The 20,465-nt window shown below is 41.2% G+C and overlaps 1 protein-coding gene and 1 non-coding gene across 2 annotated transcripts in view; both read right to left on the bottom strand.

Annotated features, from left to right (window-relative positions):
- Positions 1-20,465, bottom strand: part of LOC145415116 (carbonic anhydrase-related protein 10-like) — a 201,410-nt gene that overhangs the window by 90,494 nt on the left and 90,451 nt on the right. The gene's annotated exons all lie outside the window — the stretch shown is intronic.
- Positions 14,384-14,502, bottom strand: LOC145417183 (5S ribosomal RNA). Its single transcript, XR_013900434.1, has one exon. It is a non-coding gene; the product is annotated as a 5S ribosomal RNA (ribosomal RNA).

Raw genomic sequence — 20,465 nt, 5'->3', positions numbered from 1 at the left:
TATTATTATTTACTATGTCATTTTACACGTAGGTACAGTTACACTACAACTGTCACACCTACACCATGTGTTACATACACCACGCTACACAACAATTAGTTGTCAGTTTAATGTAGCGACTTTTCGCTTAGTTTGACCTGAGTACAGGATTTTCACCGTCGTCACGGAGTTTTTCCCTCAAGCTTGCTTCTATTAACGTAAATACGAGTTTTTTTTGCTCATTGGCGACTGTGACTTTCTCCTGTAGCAGGATAGCACACACACCACAGTGTGAATCTTGTGTGACTGAGTTAGGATGTGTACATATATATATATATATATATATATCCACAAATTTTTTCCCATAAGGAAAAAATTTAATTTTGTAAGGGCGTAATGTCATGAATCAATTCGCGACATTTCCCTTTTGTGAGAAGTCACGAACTATTAGTGGAAAACTCACTGTGTATCGCTCAGCTAACCGTTTCTCCCTCCATTTCGGGGTATACTTTCCAAAACATTCGTCACTGTTTTCAAAAGTGACCGATTTAATGCACTTCACTGAGTGCTGTACTGAGCGATATTATTGTTTTTTATTGTTCGCCCCTGCTTGCCTCTGACCGTTAGAAAATGCGGCCTAGTGCTCCGCTTTTCTTTCCCACGACTTGGGCAGTCTAGTTGTTGCTTTGACGGAGAGAGGTCCTGTGCTCCAGATGTGCGAGAGAAGAGGTCGCTAGCACCCAGACTTCACTGAGACAGTTATCCAGTTCTTCCATCCTTAGTTCAGCTTCGGGTGATACAAAGCATTCATCGACTATAGTATTTCCTTTTTGTATTTTGTAGTCTTAAGAGTTTAGTTAAGGTGTTTTTTTTCTAGGCATAAGTACTTACGAGGGGTGATTAGAAAGAAATGACAGTGAGTCCATAAACTTTTATTAGCATGAAGAACTATCAAACTATGACTCACATTCCTTCAAAGTACTCCCCTCCAACCTCTATGCAGCATTCCATTCTCTTTCTCCACTTCATGAAGCAAGCGTGGTACTCTGAAGACGGTATACTTCGGAGTTCTGAATTGACGGTCCGTGCCAAGTCTTGGATGCGATGAAATTGCTTCCCAGCGATGGCAGATTTAATTTTTGGAAACAACCAAAAGTCACAGGGAGCCAGGTCAGGGGAGTAGGGTGGGTGGGGGAGCAGAGTTATACCTTGTTGTTCCAGGTACTGCATAGTGAGGCGAGCTTTGTGGGGTGCAGCATTGTCGTGGTGCAGCAAAAGGCGAGACCGACGGCGGGTTGGTGCGGTGTTGGCCTTGTGTTCCAAGACTTGTGGAAGGACCTGGTCTGTGTAGTATTGGGCTGTGATAGTGGACTTTTCAGGCATCACATCCACGCATATTGGTCCTTGAGAATTGAAAAAGATGGTGAAAAGGCGCTTCCGGCTGCGAAATCCTTCCTTCAGAATCTGAGGTCGAGGGTCTTCATCGCCCAACCACACCATGTTTGACTGCTTGTCACGGGTTGTGAAGAATGAAATCCAACACTCATCTCCAGTAGCAACATCTGAGAACCGTTTTGGACCATTTGGTTCAAATTCAGCAAGCCAGACACGACAAATCCTCACCCGTTCAGCCTTTTGCTCATCAGTCAACAAATGGGGTATCCATTGACAACACTTCTTCCTCAGGTGTAATTGTTCATGCACGATGTCATATGCACTCCCATTACTGATATCAAGCTCCAAGGCTAAGAACCTAAGAGTTACAGTTGGATCCTCGTCAATGATGGACCATGCACGGACAGTTGTTGCTTCGGTCACGGATGTCCGGGGGCGTCCAGAGCGTTGTTCATCTTTCAATTCAGTTTTTCCTGCTGTGAAAGCATGAATCCAGTGGGAAACAGTTTCCAGGGAAGGAGTAGTGTCTGGATAAACTTGTAATAATTCCCCTCGAATCTCTGTTGCTTTCTTTCCCAGTTTCCACCTCGTAAAAATGTAGAACCTGCAGCCTTCTTTCGAGTAATCCATGTTTCTGGCCAGAGAGCAAAAACAAGAGTGAAGCATTCACTCACAACAATAAAACAAGAAAAGTCAGGCATACGGCGACAAGTTCAAACTCGTAAGGACAGGCAACTCTGCACTCTCCTTGCTCCCCTACCTCCCATCATTCAAGGTTTTCATGTTATAGCACGAACTGTCATTACTTTCTGATCACCCTTCGTAGCTTTTGTGTGAGTGAGTGAGTGCGTCTCATTAATTTGATTTGAATTGTAACGTTAAATTTATTTTTTGTAATCAATAAATTTAACAGTTCCTTTTATTGAGCTTAATGTAAAGTAAAATCTTGTTTCATTTCTCCAAATTAAGCTTATTTTCCATATAGCTCCTAGCTTGCATAAACGTTTGCTTTCATAACTGGTACTTAGACCAGTCTTGTTGTATTAACTTAAAATCCGTTGTGCCATAGGAGTTAAGCATCAGCAAGGACCTGATTATTATTATTAGTATTAGTTATTTATTGTCAGGGGTGAAGTAACTTTCTCCAGAGGCTAACAGTACAGTAATTCAGCAATTGTGAGTAATTAGTCTCTGCTGTTTACTGTTGAGAAAGTTTATAAATTCTCGTTCTCAGAGAATCGTGCACAAGCCAGCGTAAAGTAATCGTTGCTTGATGTAGCAAGACAATCATTGTCTCTGCTTTTCAATATTACTGAATATTATTATCAATTAAATAATATTTAAGCATTTATTTCAAAATTACCGTGAAATTATAAAAACCCCGTGACAATATATATATATATATATATATATATATATATATATTGTTACATAGCCTATGATTTCATCATCCTTTGTGTAATTTTAACGCACAGATGCTGCATGTTTGATCACGAGCGTGTTCTGCCTCAGTCCCCCCCTTCTACCGTTATAGTAGAGTAAGTCGTCCTTTCTGTTATTCAGTGCGGGATTGTCAACTGTTTGTCCCCATCGCTTCATTTGCGCGTCCTTCTTACAAGTTGTATCAGGCTCTCCTGGCCCCTATATAATGAGCTCAGTCTCTGCATCATTGCCACTTAGATCTGCTCCTCATTTTGTTCACATCTCTGTCCTCCCCTGTACAGATATTATTATTGTGAGTGCTCAAGAAATCTCCAAACATCTAGCAGCTGTGTGTAATTTGAGTATAAGTGTTATTGCATTTTTTCTTGTACTGTGTAGCATAAGGTTAGTTCTTGGGCCTAGTGAGGTTTTTGATTGATGTTGGGTTTTATGTCAGTCATTTTTGATAATAGTTTGTATCTGTAATAATTTATCTGGCATTCACGGAGTATTATCTGGTATCTCATTTTATCAGGGCTGACTTAGATAAATTTACTCTTGCTAATTTCGTGTTAATAGAGGCTATTGTAGTTAACCATATATTTAACCTGTTTATTTGCCATTACATTATCCTTGTGAGTCCTGAGTGTTTTGTTGTTAGTTTGAGCATTAAACTTTGACTTGTGGTTTTACCTAACTCTTTTGTTTTGAACCTGGAACTTTACGGGATAATAGTGACTCTTAGTATTCTCACTTAAAGTGTACGTTATCTTTCTCTGTTCCGTAACATAAATTTGGCGACCTCATATCAGGATATTCAGGATATTATCAATAGGATATTGCTTGATATTTTGTGACTGTTACTTATTAATTATGTCTACTATTACTACACTTGATGAAGCCAAAGATTTTTTGTCAAATGTGCAAACAGTGTTGGATGTAGAAAACAGAACAAAGAATGAACTTAAGATTGTTGCTCAACAATTGGGATTTGTTGTTCGCTCTCATCAGTTTAAAGATCAAATTGTTGCCATGATTAATGAAAGCTTGTTTAATGTAACTCCTCCAAATGAGCAAACGCAGATTCAATTAGCTAAGTTACAGCTAGCCCTGCAGGAGTCTCGTGCTAAGGAGGCGAAGGCACGTATTCAGGAGGCACAGATACACGCACAAGTTGAACTTGCCAGGATTCAGGCAGACCATGAGTATCGCATGAAACAAGGTGGAACTAGATCATCTAGCTCTGATGATTTTGATGTGGCTAAAAATGTTAAACTTGTCCCTCCTTTTAATGAATCTGATTTAACAAAGTATTTTCAGTTGTTTGAGAGGGTAGCTACAGGTTTTAATTGGCCCAAAAAGTATTGGCCAGTACTCCTTCAAACTGTTCTCACCGGTAAAGCTCAAGTAACTTATGCATCTTTGCCTCAGGATCAATCTGATAATTATGATGTAGTTAAGAGCTTGATTCTTAAGGCCTATGAGCATGTTCCTGAAGCCTATAGAGTAAAATAGGACAACTTACAAGCAAGATAAGCAATCCCATGTTGAGTATGCAAAAATCAAAGAAGATCTGTTAGAGCAGTGGTTAAATTCTAAGAATGTGGATTCTGATTTTGGTAAATTTAAGCAGATGATTTTGCTGGAGGACTTCAAAAGGTGTATTAGTAAAGATGTAAGCCTATATCTTGATGAGAAAAGAATAGATAATTTGTCTGATGCTGCAGTTTTAGCTGATGAGTATGTTCTCACTCACAAGAGATATTCTAGAGAAAAAGGGAAAGCTGAGAGTAAGTACGTTGCCTCTACTCAGAGTACAGGTAACAGGAAAGAGAATAAGGATGATGTTTCTCAGGAAGTAAATACCAGCTTCACCTCTAGATTTCAGAAAAGTAAATGTACTTATTATAGTAAGCTTGGTCATACACGTACTACGGAGAGATGTTTCAGGAGACAGCGTGATGTGAACAAAAAGGAGTCTTTAAATATTCAGTCAATTGGTCTAGTGTCCACTCTTGAGAGTTCCCAGAATTCTTTAACTGAGTTAACTGAACCTGCTTTGAGGGGTAACTTAAATTCTCATGATGGAGCTCCTCTTTTGAGCAGTAACGTGGGTGACACTCTCAAGAGTTCATGTGCTAATTTCCTGTCTGATGGTTTTGTCAGTCCTCTGGACAGTAATGACAGGAAATCAGTTAAAATATATCGTGATACAGGTGCTTGCCAATCCCTTATGCTGACCAGTGTTCTAGGCTCTAATGTTAATTCCTCTGATGAAACTGTAATCTTACAAGGTGTAGGGAATAGTTACTTCTCTGTCCCTCTGTGCAGAGTGAATTTAGAGTCTGGTTTTGTTAATGGTTCCGTTATGGTTGGGTTAGTTGAGACACTCCCAATGTCAGGTGTAACTTTCTTACTTGGAAATGATATTGGTGGAAGTCAAGTGTGTCTAGCTCCTCAGTTGTCTAGTGAGCCAGTGGCTGTGTCCCAGGATTGTGATGTCCCTGATGTGTTCCCTGCATGTGCTGTCACTAGGGCTATGTCTAAAGTTACTGGTGATTTAGAGGATAATGATGATGATGATGTTATCCTAGCTGACACTTTTCTTGCTAATTTGGACCACTCACCAGATGAGGCAGTACCCCGTAGTGTTGATAATTTGTCTCGTCAAGAGTTGGTTGAGTTGCAGGTTGCTGACCCTGAGTTGAAAGGTCTAGCTAACTCTGCTTACAGTGAAGAAGAGTCAGCCGGTGCTTCTACTTGTTATTATATAAAGTCAGGAGTACTTATGAGGAAGTGGAGACCCCCAACAGCATCAGCCGACTGTGAATGGGAGGTTGTACATCAAGTTGTCATTCCTCCTGTTTGTAGGCAGGATATCATTCGAGTGGCTCATGATACCAGTTTGGCAGGACACCTTGGAGTGAGGAAGACTGTGACACGCATTTTGAAACACTTCTACTGGCCAGGTATCTACTGGGATGTTTCCTGGTATTGTAAGTCTTGTCACACCTGTCAAGTTGTGGGGAAGCGTAATCAGACCGAAAAGGTTGCACCTCTAGTTCTCGTTCCTCCTTTTGAGGCGCCTTTCACCCGTGTGTTGGTGGATATTGTGGGCCCTCTTCCTAAGACTTCTTCAGGATTTTCTTATGTGTTGACCATGATTGATATGGCTACTCGTTATCCTGAAGCCATTCCACTTAGAAATATCTCAGCAAAGAACGTGGTTAAGGAAATGCTAGGGTTCTTCACAAAGATTGGTCTGCCCAAGGAGGTACAGTCAGACCGGGGAAGTAATTTCATGTCAAATGCTTTCAAGCAGTCTCTGAAAGAGTTGGGCATCACCCAGATCACGTCTTCAGCTTACCATCCCCAGACCCAAGGAGCGTTGGAGAGATATTATCAAACACTCAAATCGATGCTCAAGAAATACTGTTTGGAACATCAGAAAGACTGGGATAAAGGTCTTCCATTCGTTGTGTTTGCCGCAAGAGAATCTCCAAATGAATCACTGGGCTTCTCGCCTTTTGAACTACTGTTTGGCCATGAAGTAAGAGGATCCCTTAAGTTGCTCAAGGAATGCTGGCTGTCGGAGGAAGATGACGTCAACCTGCTGGAGTATGTGATGAAGTTCAAAGAACGGCTGTCCACTGCTTTACAGCTGGCGAGAGAGAATTTAGGAGCTGCTCAGGAGAAGATGAAGACTTGGTATGATAAGAAGTCCAGGTTACTCCACTTTCAGCCAGGAGATCAGGTTTTGATTCTGCTACCAGTTCATGGGCAACCTCTTCAAGCCAAGTTTAGTGGCCCTTATTTCGTGGAGAAGAAACTCAGTGATGTCAACTATGTCATCGCCACACCAGATCGTAGAAAGAGCAAGCAACTATGTCACATCAACATGCTAAAGTTATATCACAGGCGGGACGAAAATAATCCAGTCTGCACTGTAGCTGTTCCACCCGAGTCTGCAAGTGAAGCTCTCCCATGCAGTATGAGCCTGAGTGATAGTTTGGGGAAGAATCCTGATATCATGAATGATCTCCAGACTAAGCTTTCTCATCTACCTCCCAAGGAAAGGCAGGAGTTTTCGGCATTACTGCAGGAGTACCCGCAAGTGTTCCGTGCTACTCCAGGAAGAACCACTGTGTTGATGCATGATGTCAATGTTGGAGACGCAAAGCCAATTAAACTGCCTCCTTACCGTGTGAACCCAGTGAAAGTTCCTCTCATCCAGAAGGAGCTTGGCTACCTGTTGGACCACAAGATGATTGAGCCCTGTCAGAGCGAGTGGAGTTCTCCTGTCACTTTAGTCCCTAAGCCAGGTGGGTCACAGCGGCTTTGCATTGACTACAGACGTGTTAATCAGATAACCAAAACAGACACTAACCCTCTCCCTCGCGTGGAAGATTGCATAGACAAGATCGGAAAGGCTAGGTACATAAGTAAGTTTGATTTGTTAAAGGGATACTGGCAAGTACCTATGACTGAACGTGCTAGGGAGATCTCATGTTTTGTAACATTCGGAAAAACATTTGCATGTTCTGTAATGCCATGTACAGATTGTTTTAGAGTAATAAGAAATTTCCTTTGTAAATCTCTTTTTCTTTGTGGGGAGGTGTTACATAGCCTATGATTTCATCATCCTTTGTGTAATTTTAACTCACAGATGCTGCATGTTTGATCACGAGCGTGTTCTGCCTCAGTCCCCCCCTTCTACCGTTATAGTAGAGTAAGTCGTCCTTTCTGTTATTCAGTGCGGGATTGTCAACTGTTTGTCCCCATCGCTTCATTTGCGCGTCCTTCTTACAAGTTGTATCAGGCTCTCCTGGCCCCTATATAAAGAGCTCAGTCTCTGCATCATTGCCACTTAGATCTGCTCCTCATTTTGTTCACATCTCTGTCCTCCCCTGTACAGATATTATTATTGTGAGTGCTCAAGAAATCTCCAAACATCTAGCAGCTGTGTGTAATTTGAGTATAAGTGTTATTGCATTTTTTCTTGTACTGTGTAGCATAAGGTTAGTTCTTGGGCCTAGTGAGGTTTTTGATTGATGTTGGGTTTTATGTCAGTCATTTTTGATAATAGTTTGTATCTGTAATAATTTATCTGGCATTCATGGAGTATTATCTGGTATCTCATTTTATCAGGGCTGACTTAGATAAATTTACTCTTGCTAATTTCGTGTTAATAGAGACTATTGCAGTTAACCATATATTTAACCTGTTTATTTGCCATTACATTATCCTTGTGAGTCCTGAGTGTTTTGTTGTTAGTTTGAGCATTAAACTTTGACTTGTGGTTTTACCTAACTCTTTTGTTTTGAACCTGGAACTTTACGGGACAGTAGTGACTCTTAGTATTCTCACTTAAAGTGTACGTTATCTTTCTCTGTTCCGTAACAATATATATATGTATATATATATATATATATATATATATATATATATATATATATATATATATATATATATAATATACACAAATAGTATTCATATGGATGAGCAAAGTGCAAGGTAATAAAGAGTATGAAAAATAATCTGGGGAAGTTGTTTTAAGTATAGTAATGTAATCGCGTAAGAGAAAAAAAGCAAAATATTGTATAAAGTTTACTGGTCCGTAGATAACAGAATAAACTCCTTACTGAATGGTTCTAACTCACCACTTACTTATACAGCATATGACGTAGGGTGTGGTGTGAGTTGATACTGATAGCTGGTGGGAGGTGATGAGGGCGAGTTGCAGGTCACCGGGTCAGTGGAGGTTCGACAATAATCAGAATCATGGTCGGGATGAAAAGCCAAATAGGTTTGGTGACAGACAAGCATGGCGACAGACATGCTTGGTAACGGGCAGACTTGGTGATTGACTGGCTCCATGACAGACAGGCTCAATGACAAACGGGCTAGATAACAGACTGGCTCGATGACAGACGGGTTTGATGACAAATAGGTTCTGTGTCACGTTGGCTCGATGACAGACAAGACTGGCTCGATGACAGACAGATTCTATGACAGCCAGGCTTGGCGACAGACGACAGACAGTTGGTTTACATTATTGAATCTGGCAGTGGAGAGACTTGAAATAAGGTGTATTCTTGACCTCGCTGCCACCATAATGTGAAATTTAGGCCCGCATATATACTGTAAGGACTTCTGGTTATTCTTAAAGACTCCACATTGCTACTGGATGATCTACTAGGAGCAAATTGTGTTACACTCCCTGAGTCTAGCTGATCTCTGTCTTCCATTCGATCTTTCAGGGGAAAGGTATGAAAGTATTTTTTTTGTGTGTGTGTTGCCCAATGTCATGACTATGCTGTGTGCTGTACACATAAAACAGTCTCCTCAGCAGATCTGGTAAGAAGGCAGCTAGGCACCGCCATCTAATGACATTATAGCAGCGTTTGAGTTATGACGCCTAAGCAACAAACATCCGCAAGCTTACATGATTACTGTTCTTTGACTAATTACTGTTCTGTGGCTAATTCATGTTCTATGGCTGCTTCCTTTTCTATGACTAATTCCTGTTCTATGATTGAGTCCTGTTCTACTGTATAACTGATTACTGTTCTATGACTGATTAATGTCCTATGTTTGATTAATGCAGTTCACTAATATCTGTATCATATGTTGACATACTGTGTAAATGAGTGTCCTGCTTCCTCAATGAAGTCTAGAATTTCCTCAAATGAAAGTCTTTCCTTGGACAAGACTTGTTGTTCTGCTTCCCGAATACTCAAGTGTTTCCTAGAACGAGTCCAGTCTTTCTAGAGTTAATCTACTTTCAAATAAAGAGTCCAGTAGCCTATTTCACGAAACATGACGGGAGTCTCCCCTAACGTGTCAGGCTTTTGAGAAATCGAATAAATCGAGAGATGAGTCCTTTAATATCCAAGGCAAATTCAGAACTGTTTAGCCATATAACCGATCGACTCTAATATTTTCACGAAGAAGCCTAGTATTTTGTTGAATGAGTCAAGCATTTCCCAACGGGCCTAGTATTTCCACAAATGAAACTAACATTTCCCAAATGGGTTTGGTACATCAAAGAAATAGTTTTGAAGTTTCCTGGAACAAGTCGGATATTTTTTAAAACTACTCTTTTTATAATTGCCAAAATATTAACTTTAGAGTTACATCAATGTATTAATAAATAACAAAAACAACTATTTATATATATATATATATATATATATAGACCAGCATACTCTCCCAAACATTTCCTCTAACTATCTATGCACTACACCACATGCACTTTACATTTCACACAACGTATCCCACTACGTTACAGGGGTTGGCGCCAGCAAGGGCATGCGGCCAGAAAACTTTGCCCTCGCTACCTAGTGGCGGACTTCTGGGGGGAGGCGTGGCGGGGGTTCCGCCGGCATAGATCATGGATCCAGGGCGAGATGGGGCTCGGGCCTGTGCTAGAGGGTACAGGGCATTGCGGTTCGCAGGCTGCCGCTTCCGCTCAATAGAGAGGGGGCCCGAACCTGGGAGTAGTGCCCCAGGAGGCTGCCCTATCAGTGGGCGTATAATGGAGGGATAGTTGCAGTGCCAAGACGCGCTAGGAGGGTGTCCCTGCAGCTGTCCTGGCAGGGTGCCCCGAGGCCACTACCACAGCCACTGGTAGGCTAGGGGTCCCAGATCCATTGCCTGGACCTGGGATAGTGCAGTGAGTGGGACCTGTGCTGTGTCTGTCCCCATTTATTAATACTGAAGATGACAAAACAAAAAAGGTTTCAAAGCAAGCCTGAGGACAGTAAATCACCCATGGGGATGAGGGTGGGTTCATGGAATGTGGGAAGTTTGAGGGGAAGAGCAGGGGAAGTCGTTGAGGCATTCAGTAGGAGGTGGGTGGATGTGGCGTGTTTGCAGGAGGTCCGGTACAGGGGTGGATCAGCCAGAAAGATTGTTGGGAAGGACTGTTGCTATAAGTTGTTTTGGCATGGGGGAACAGACGGATATGGAGGTGTTGGTGTGACGGTTGCAGAGAAATGGGTGGAATATGTTATGAATGTTTTGAGAGTAAGCGATAGGATATTGGTAGTGAAAATTCTGTTGGGAAGAAAGATAGCTGTGATTATATCGGCATATGCTCCACAGGCGGGATTGGATGAATCAGAGAAAGATAGATTTTGGGATTATTTAATACGTGTAGTGGGTGGTATGCGGGATGATGAGATAGTGATTTTGGGAGGGGACTTAAATGGTCATGTAGGTGAAGCAGCACAAGGTTATGAAGGAGTGCATGGGGGATGTGCATATGGTCTAAGGAATGCAGAAGGGGAAAGGATACTTGAGTTTGGGGAGGCAACGGACATGATTGTGTGCAACACATATTTTAGGAAAAGAGACAGTAGGTTAATTACGTATGAGTCTGGGGGAAATAGCAGTCAGATAGATTATTTTCTGGTTAGGAGGGCCGATAGGAGGTTAGTGAGGGATGTTAAAGTTATAGGAAGTGAGGAGTGTGTGCAGCAGCACAAACTATTGATTTGTGATATGGTGCTTAAAGAACAAGTGATGAAAAAGAGGACTTATGCACCTAGGAGGAAAATATGGAAGCTGAAAAACCAAGTAGTAAGGGATGCCTTCTATAGCGAGTTGAGAGTGGTGGCTGAACAGGGAGCTGTAGACAGAGGCGTTAATGAACAGTACAGAGCCCTCAAGAACAATTTCTTGAGAGTTACTGATGTAACATGCAGCTGGACAAGAGGACCACCAAGACATAAAGTAACTTGGTGGTGGGATGAGGGTGTAGAAGCTGCAATTAAGGAGAAAAGAAGGCTTTTCCGGGAATGGAAGAAGGGTGGTAGCAAAGAGAAATATTTGGCTGCCAAGCGTAGGGCTAGGAGAGAGGTATACAGGGCAAAGTCTGAGTCACAGAGACAATTACTTGATAACCTAAATCATGGGGAAAGGAAAAATATATTTAGGGTGGCAGGTCAGGTGAAGAGGGATAATCGGGATATCATAGGGGAGCAGTGTGTGAAGAATGATGAAGGAAGGGTAGTGGTGAACAGTGAGGATATTAAAGATGCATGGAGAGAGCATTATAACCGGTTGTTGAATGAGGAGTTTGACTGGGACAGGGAAGGTTTGGAGCCAGCAGATCCAGTGTCTGGCCCTTGGCCTTTGATTGATACTGCTACTGTGAGTGAGACAATAGGCAGGATGAGGGTGGGGAAGGCAGCATGTGTGTCTGGGCTGACTGCCGAAATGTTGAAGGCCTCAGGCGATATAGGGGTGAGTTTAGTCACTGACCTGATAAATAGGATTATTTATGAGTGTGTTGTCCCAGAGGATTGGCTGAAGAGTGTAATTGTAAATGTGTATAAAGGGAAGGGTGATGCCCTGGAAAGAGGAAATTATAGAGGTATAAAGCTTTTAGATCAGATAATGAAGGTAATGGAGAGAGTTTTAGAAGGTATGATTAGAGAAAGAGTGAATATTGATGAGATGCAGTTTGGGTTTATGCCAGGTAGGGGGACCACTGATGCCATATTCATTGTTCAACAGCTTCAGGAAAAATATATTGGTAGGAGAAGGGATCTTTATTTTGTTTTTGTTGATTTGGAAAAGGCCTTTGACAGAGTCCCTAGAGAGGTGGTGAAGTGGGCAATGAGAAAGCTTGGCTTGGAGGAGTGGCTGGTTAGGGTGGTTATGGCCATGTATGTGGGTGCTCACACCCAGGTGAGAGTGAATGGAGATTTGAGTGATGAGTTTTCCGTGAATGTTGGTGTGCATCAGGGGTCAGTCTTGAGTCCCATGTTGTTTATCATGGTACTTGAAGCCCTTTCACGTGACTTTAGAAACGGACTCCCGTGGGAGTTGTTGTATGCTGATGATTTGCAGAGAATGAAAGGGAGGCGGAAGAAAGGTTTAGGAAGTGGAGAGATGGTATGGGGCAAAAAGGTTTAAGGGTAAATGCAGATAAAACGAAAGTGATGATATCTAGGGTTGGTGGCGGTACTGTCAAAGACGAGGGAGAGTGGCCATGTGCAGTTTGCCACAAGGGCGTGGGAAGTAATTCCATCTTGTGCGGTGTGTGTGATAAATGGGTGCATAAGAGATGTAGTGGTATCAGAGGTAGACTGCGAGATAATGCTGATTTTATGTGTACGGCTTGCCGGGGTGAGCAGGTGGAGATCGTCAGACGTGAAAGGATTGAACTTGCTGGTGAATCTCTTGAGTGTGTGGAAGAGTTTTGTTATTTGGGAGACATGTTGTGTGCTGGAGGTGGGTCTGGAGCTAGCTCTGTGGCTAGGGTGAGAAGTGGTTGGAAGAAGTTCAGGGAGCTCTTGCCTCTCCTGACATTGAGAGGGCTCTCCCTACACGCTAAGGGGTCTTTGTATGCAGCATGTGTTAGGAGTGTAATGCTGTATGGCAGTGAGACCTGGGCAGTGAAGGAGGAAGACATTCGCCGGCTCAGACGTACAGAAATGACAATGATTAGGTGGATGTGCAGTGCGTCCCTGCGTCCAAGGCCTGGAGGGGCTGGGTTTACAATGGAAGAGTTGAGAGGTAGGATGGGACTGGAGTGTATTGGTGTTGTGATGAGGAGAGGTAGATTGAGGTGGTTTGGACATGTGGAGAGGATGGGGGATGATAATTGGGTGAGGAAGGTGAGAAGTGTTAATATTGGGGGTGGGGTTATGAGGGGTAGACCGAGAAAGACATGGGACGAGGTCATTAAGTGTGACCTTAGGGTTAAGGGACTGAACAGGGAGGCTGCAATGGATCGTGCAGCGTGGAGAGCCGCCATTAGGTGACCAAGGCCGACACATGCAAGCATGTTGGAACCTTTAAAAACGAAAACGAAAACGAAAACGATATTTATATATATTCATTCATCATCCAAGCCTACGTTACCCTATGAGAAGCATAGGAGCCCGGGGCTAGGCAAATTGGTCCTGACATTAAAGATGAGAGTGGCCAGCCTCACTCATCCCTGAGTCGCATTACGTGAGCAGTAAACCCCAACCACCCTATGGATATAAACCTTCACTGGCTTAATCCGATTGGAGCGCCATAATTACCCACTAAAACCACCAGCCCCCAAAATTTGGTTGTATGGTTACCAACCAACATAGTAAATGGTTTCCTGGTGTACAGGAAACCACTTGGCTTGCCACTCAGTGTACAGTAGAGTCACCCACAGGCAGAAGGAAGAGGAAAGTATGAAGGAAAGAATAGCATAAGAGGGAGTGTGAAGTCAACCGCAGGCTAAAGGACGAGGAGAGAATGAAGGAAAGAAAGACAGATGAGGATGGAAGGAAAGAAGGATGGAAGAGGGGAAAGGGCAGACACCCTAGAGCAGCACTACATCAGGTTAGTGGATGGTGAGCGCCTCCACCTACCATACACACACACACACACCATATATATATATATATATATATATATATATATATATATATATATATATATATATATATATATATATATATATATATATATTCATTCATTCATTGCCAGACGCCATGTATCTCAAACGGGGTGGCCAAGGGCTTAGAGTTAATTGTTTTACAGGGAGGGGCACTAATCCTCCACCAACCCCACTTGACACGTAGGGAGAACGTTATGCCAACAGCATCTGGTGTTCCCAGGCGGTCACCCATCCAAGTACTAACCAGACCCAATGTTGCTTAACTTCGCTGATCGGACGGGAAGCGGTGTACTCAACGTGGTATGGCCGTTATTATATATATATATATATATATATATATATATATATATATATATATATATATATATATATATATATATATATATATATATATATATATATATATATATATATATATATATATATATATATATATAGTAATCCCCTTTAATATCCGAACGCCCAATATCCGAACATCCCAACTAACCGGACATAATCGTCCTGGGATCCAATATTCCCAAAATGGGCCAAAAACCGCAAAAAATTTTTTTTAAAAATCTGACTTTTTTCCCACCCATAATTTGAAATTGCCACCTGGTGCCGAACAGCTGTTACACCATGGTCCCTTCACCCCTTCCTTCCTCCCCCCTCCCCCCCTCCCCTGTCAGGGTTGCCATTTGGTATTTTTCATTACTAAGTGTGGGCCAATTTGGTAATGAAAAAATCGTTTGGTAATGAATCAGAATAATGCATTACCAAATGGAGTTTTCACATGTATGAGGATACACAGGATGAAGATGGTGGACTGTTTGCTCTCTCTGATTAATCTGCTACCCTACATAGCATGAAAATAATCAACATGGTGTTAATTATAAGGAGAGTGATTACATGCATTTCCACTTGTATATATAATTAGTGAAGAATAAATGCTAGCTTTACGAATTTAGAAATGAAAAGTTAAATTTGGTAATGAGATTGGTAATGTGGCCGTTGCGATCTGGCAACTCTGTTACCCCGCCATCATCAACAGTCACAGCCTAACTCCGATCGAAAGCATATTCTCATAGCAGTGCAAGCCACAGGTGCTTGTTTTTTGTGAATAAACAGTGAATAAATTGCAATACCTCGCCACTAGAACACACAGGAATTTACAGTGTCGTGCAGTGTTAAGAAATTAGAATTTAGAGTGCAGAGGATTAACTGTGGACTGCAAACTGGCGGTTCAAACCAGTCCAGGAGCCAGGGACTTATAAGTACCCAGAATGTTTAATACTGTATATACTCACCTCTAAAACCTCATTTTATGGTTCTTTTGCATTTATTTCAGTCTTTTATGTCCCTTATTGGTGTGATTTGGGTTTAAATAGGTGCACTGGATGTCCAGAGGGAGTTGTATAGGTGTTTTTCTGAGATAGAATCCATAAGTACAAGTCCAGGAGGCTGGGACCCAATATCCGGACAGGATCACTATTCGGACATGCCTTTGGCTCTATTACATCGGATATTGGAGGAATTACTTTATATATATATATCTATCTATATATATATATATATATATATATATATATATATATATATATATATAGTATCTCATCTCATCAGCCGTTTGAGTGTCCCCTGCAGGACCAGCCTATCCCGACCAAAGTGGGGACGATGCAGCCAATGTATCTCTACCAAGTGGCTTAGGCTGTCTGGTAGAGATTGTATGTGGGGTGAGAAGTGCTTGTAAGTGTAATTGTAGTGATGGAGTGGCTTTGGATGTGTGTGTAGTCTGTGAACAAAGTGTAATTGGCCCGTGCAAGCCGACTGGGTGCAAGCATACTTTATAGTATGTGACACTGGTTCAACCACAGCACCCCTTGTGTCCGCCAATGCAGTACGTGGCCAGAAGAACGATCCCAGAGTTTATTACCCTGGCGGGGAGCGAACCCTCGTCCTTAAGTGTACAAAAACGCACATTTTACCACTGTACCACAGAGGCTCCATATATATATATATATATATATATATATATATATATATATATATATATATATATCGGCTACGGATTGGTTGCCGGGAAAGCACAGACTAATAATAAAAAGGAATACCATGGTCTGAATAAACACCATCATCATCTTTATTTATTTGGCTAACGTTTCGGTATATAACATGTACCATCTTCAGAGCCTAGAATCATAAAAAGCAGACATTGTAGAACTACGACTACTTTTAAAATTAAATTTAAAATAGATGTCCGTAAACACTCATTAAAACACTGTTTCTTCAAAATAAAGGAGAGCTGAAACCCCAATAGTGAACACCAAATCTAAGCAAGAAAGTTGGTAAATGAAAAAACGGACAGTAATCATATGCGGGATGAACTACATTGGATAATTACTGGTAACATTCTTGTTACGGCAAGAGAAAATACGTCAAGCTTAAAATGACCAGAAATAATTAAAGGCTAAGAAAAAGTGCATACAATATAATAGGGTAAACTACTCTGAACTTCGGCAATTTAAAAAAATGCATAAAATAAATATGACTCACTACAACTTGATATGTTAAAATAGCGAATGAAAAATGATGTCATAACTTTAAGTCCATACAGTATGGTGTGCACAAAAGAGCCTGTATGGGCGTATAATTATGTCATATTATAATTACCTGTGCTAGCCCCTGAGGGGCTCGTGGACGGGTATTGTTTTCACTCAGTTTATCTGTCTGTCTGTCTGTCAACAACTTTACGCGAAAACTACAGGTGCGACTTTGACTAAAATTACAGGGATGATGGGCTATGACCTTCTGATCACCTGATTAAATTTGGGGCCAAATCGGGCCAAGGACCAAGCTGTAGGCCCCCCAAAAAATTTGAAAATCTTATTTATCGTCATAACTCCTTTCAAATTTGTCATATCGACATGAAGATAAAACCTCAAGGTGCATCTTTCAAATCTGCATCATATAACATGTCTCATTACATCAAAGGGGTCACTCCCCTAGTTAGGGGTGGGAGGGTCAATGTCAGGTGGGTCAGGCCTATAATTTCAAATGAGCATAAAATCGTCTATTTTCGCTCGATTTACTCAAAATTTGATATGTGACATCGTTGACTAGATACCTTGTGTTTATACGTCAGCACTAAAATGACTGCCAGGTACGGGTTTGCTTTGGCTTGGCACCGCTTCGTGTATAATTATACTTTTCTACTGGATACCGGAACGTCAGCAAAATAAATAAAGATGATGACGATGTTTATTCAAGCCCTGGTATTCTTATATATATATATATATATATATATATATATATATATATATATATATATATATATATATTGCAGAGACTTCACTTCACCGTGAAGATATGTATCCAAACTAACCACAGGAGAAATGAAAGGAGCGACAGTGAGTACTTTAATTTATTACATCTTCAGACAGAGTGAGACAGAAACGTAAAGGGTAGAGGTCTTTTATGCACACCCGCAGCAGGTAGTGGCACACAGAACAATGGTTGACTTGAATTTTTACATGCGGATTAACTTAGGGTCACCTGCAGCAGGGAGTGGAACACAACAAAGGATGACCTGAATCTAAAAATGCACGTGACAAAGGAGGAGGGAGTAGGAGGGGAGGAAAGGGGAGTGGGAGGGAGGGGGAAGGGGAAAGGGAGGAGGGGATAAATACTGCTGCTTAACTTAAGACCTAGAGGATCAATGCTTGGTGTGTCCCACACAGGTGTGACTACACCACCAGGAGATGACAGGGAACAATCACGTGTTAGTCTGGGGGATACTGCTTTAAAATTAATTCAGTTAACAATTTATCACACTTAAAATGACCATAGCTCATGTTTACATTCTTTTCATATGTGTCAGAAATTAGACAAGATTCTATTACATTTCTTTCATCTAAGCTTTTTGATCTTGCTAGAATCTTGGCGCCTGTCCAGTCAATATGGTGATCACTGGATGCTTTGTGCTGAAATAAACCACTACTCTGTTGGGCTGTTCTTACACTGTATTTATGTTGTGAGATTCTAGTTTCCAAATCTTTTCCAGATTGTCCTATGTAAAATTTGTTACAGCTTTTACACGGGATTTTGTAAAAAACGCCTGAATTACTGAAAGGGCTGTTCTTGATGAGGGTTTTTTTGATGGTGTTCTCATATTTGAAAACTACTTGTACATTGAGTTTCCTCAGTATGTGAACAACATCAAGAAAATTTTCATGGAAGGGGAGGACAAGGGTTCTTTGAATGTTCTGGCGATCAGGCTTATTAGTTTTCCCTTCAAGGAATCGTTTCTTGGTTGTATTGTGGCACTGAGTTAGTATGCTTTGTGGATATTTTAGCTTCTTTCCAATACTCTGAATCATTTTTAGTTCATCATCTAAAATTCTGGGTCTGAAATTCTATATGCTCTTAGGTACATATATGCTCTTAGGTACATATGAAAAGAATGTAAACATGAGCTATGGTCATTTTAAGTGTGATAAATTGTTAACTGAATTAATTTTAAAGCAGTATCCCCCAGACTAACACGTGATTGTTCCCTGTCATCTCCTGGTGGTGTAGTCACGCCTGTGTGGGACACACCAAGCATTAATCCTCTAGGTCTTAAGTTAAGCAACAGTATTTATCCCCTCCTCCCTCCTCCCTCTCCCCTTCCCCCTCCCTCCCACTCCCCTTTCCTCCCCTCCTGCTCCCTCCTCCTTTGTCACGTGCATTTTTAGATTCAGGTCATCCTTTGTTGTGTTCCACTCCCTGCTGCAGGTGACCCTAAGTTAATCCGCATGTAAAAATTCAAGTCAACCATTGTTCTGTGTGCCACTACCTGCTGCGGGTGTGCATAAAAGACCTCTACCCTTTACGTTTCTGTCTCACTCTGTCTGAAGATGTAATATACGAAAGTACTCACTGTCGCTCCTTTCATTTCTCCTGTGGTTAGTTTCAATATGTATGTATATATATATATATATATATATATATATATATATATATATATATATATATATATATATATATTTATGTATTCTAAGAAGAAGGAACCAAAGGCCACGAACCTGCATTAACCGTTCCTTCCAAGAGAAAAACAAAATACAAGAAAGATCCAAATTCAATATCCGATAATTTTGAGATGCCTGGACACACTGCGTTTGAAAGCCTGGAGATCATAGCTAGCAGGAAATACAGACAGAGGGAGACAGTTCCAGAGTTGACCTGTTGCATAAATAAAGGACTGGGAGTAACGGTTAACTCTTGCATTAGAGAGTTGGACAGAATTGCTGTTAGACGGGTGCAAGACGCCCGTCGGAGAAGTGGAGGAATACAAGCAGACAGTTCAGAGGAGCAGTGACCATTGAAGTGGCGACAGAAAAGAGATAAAGATGCAACTGTGCGGTGAAGAAACGAAGGTTGAAGGGAGCCAGTAAGAGGAGGAGAGTTAATGAGACGAATAGCCTTTGACTCCACCCTATTGAGAAGAGCTGTATGTGGGGAGCCTCCCCACACATGAGAGTTGTACTCTACACATGAGCGGATATATATATATATATATATATATATATATATATATATATATATATATATATATATATATATATATATATATATATATATATATATATATATATATAATATATATATATACACACACACACACACACACACATATATATATATATATATATATATATATAGATAGATAGATAGATATATGTGTGTGTGTGTGTGTGTGTGTGTGTGTGTGTGTGTGTATATATAGCTTGTGGTGGGTGGGGGCGCTCATCATCCATTCACTCGATGTAGTGCTGCTCTCAGGTGTCTACCCTTTCCTATCCTCCATTCTTCTTTTCTTCCATCCTCTCCGTCTTTCTTTCTTTCTTTCTTTCCTCTTCCTCCTGCCTATGGGTGACTCGACACTGATTGACAAGCCAAATGTTTCCTGTACACCAGGAAACCATTTACTACGCTGGGTGGTAACCATATAACCAAATTTTGGCGCCTAGTGGTTTAGTCAGCAATTATGGCGCTCCAATCTGATTTAGCCGGCGAAGGTTTATATCCAAGGGATGGTTGGGGTTGATTGCTCATGTAATGCCACTCAGGGATGAGTGAGGCTGGTCACTCTCATTTTAAATGTCGGGACCAACTGCTTAGCCCCGGGCTCCTACGCTCCTTATGGAGCAATGTAGGATATATATATATATATATATATATATATATATATATATATATATATATATATATATATATATATATATATATATATATATATATATACTCTCAGGGGCTAGCA

Source organism: Coenobita brevimanus, chromosome 13, assembly GCF_032717465.1.
Source record: "Coenobita brevimanus isolate Jiangsu-jjx chromosome 13, ASM3271746v2, whole genome shotgun sequence".
In the NCBI taxonomy this organism is placed as follows: Eukaryota; Metazoa; Arthropoda; class Malacostraca; order Decapoda; family Coenobitidae; genus Coenobita; species Coenobita brevimanus.
This window is presented reverse-complemented; position numbering and strand designations above follow the sequence as displayed.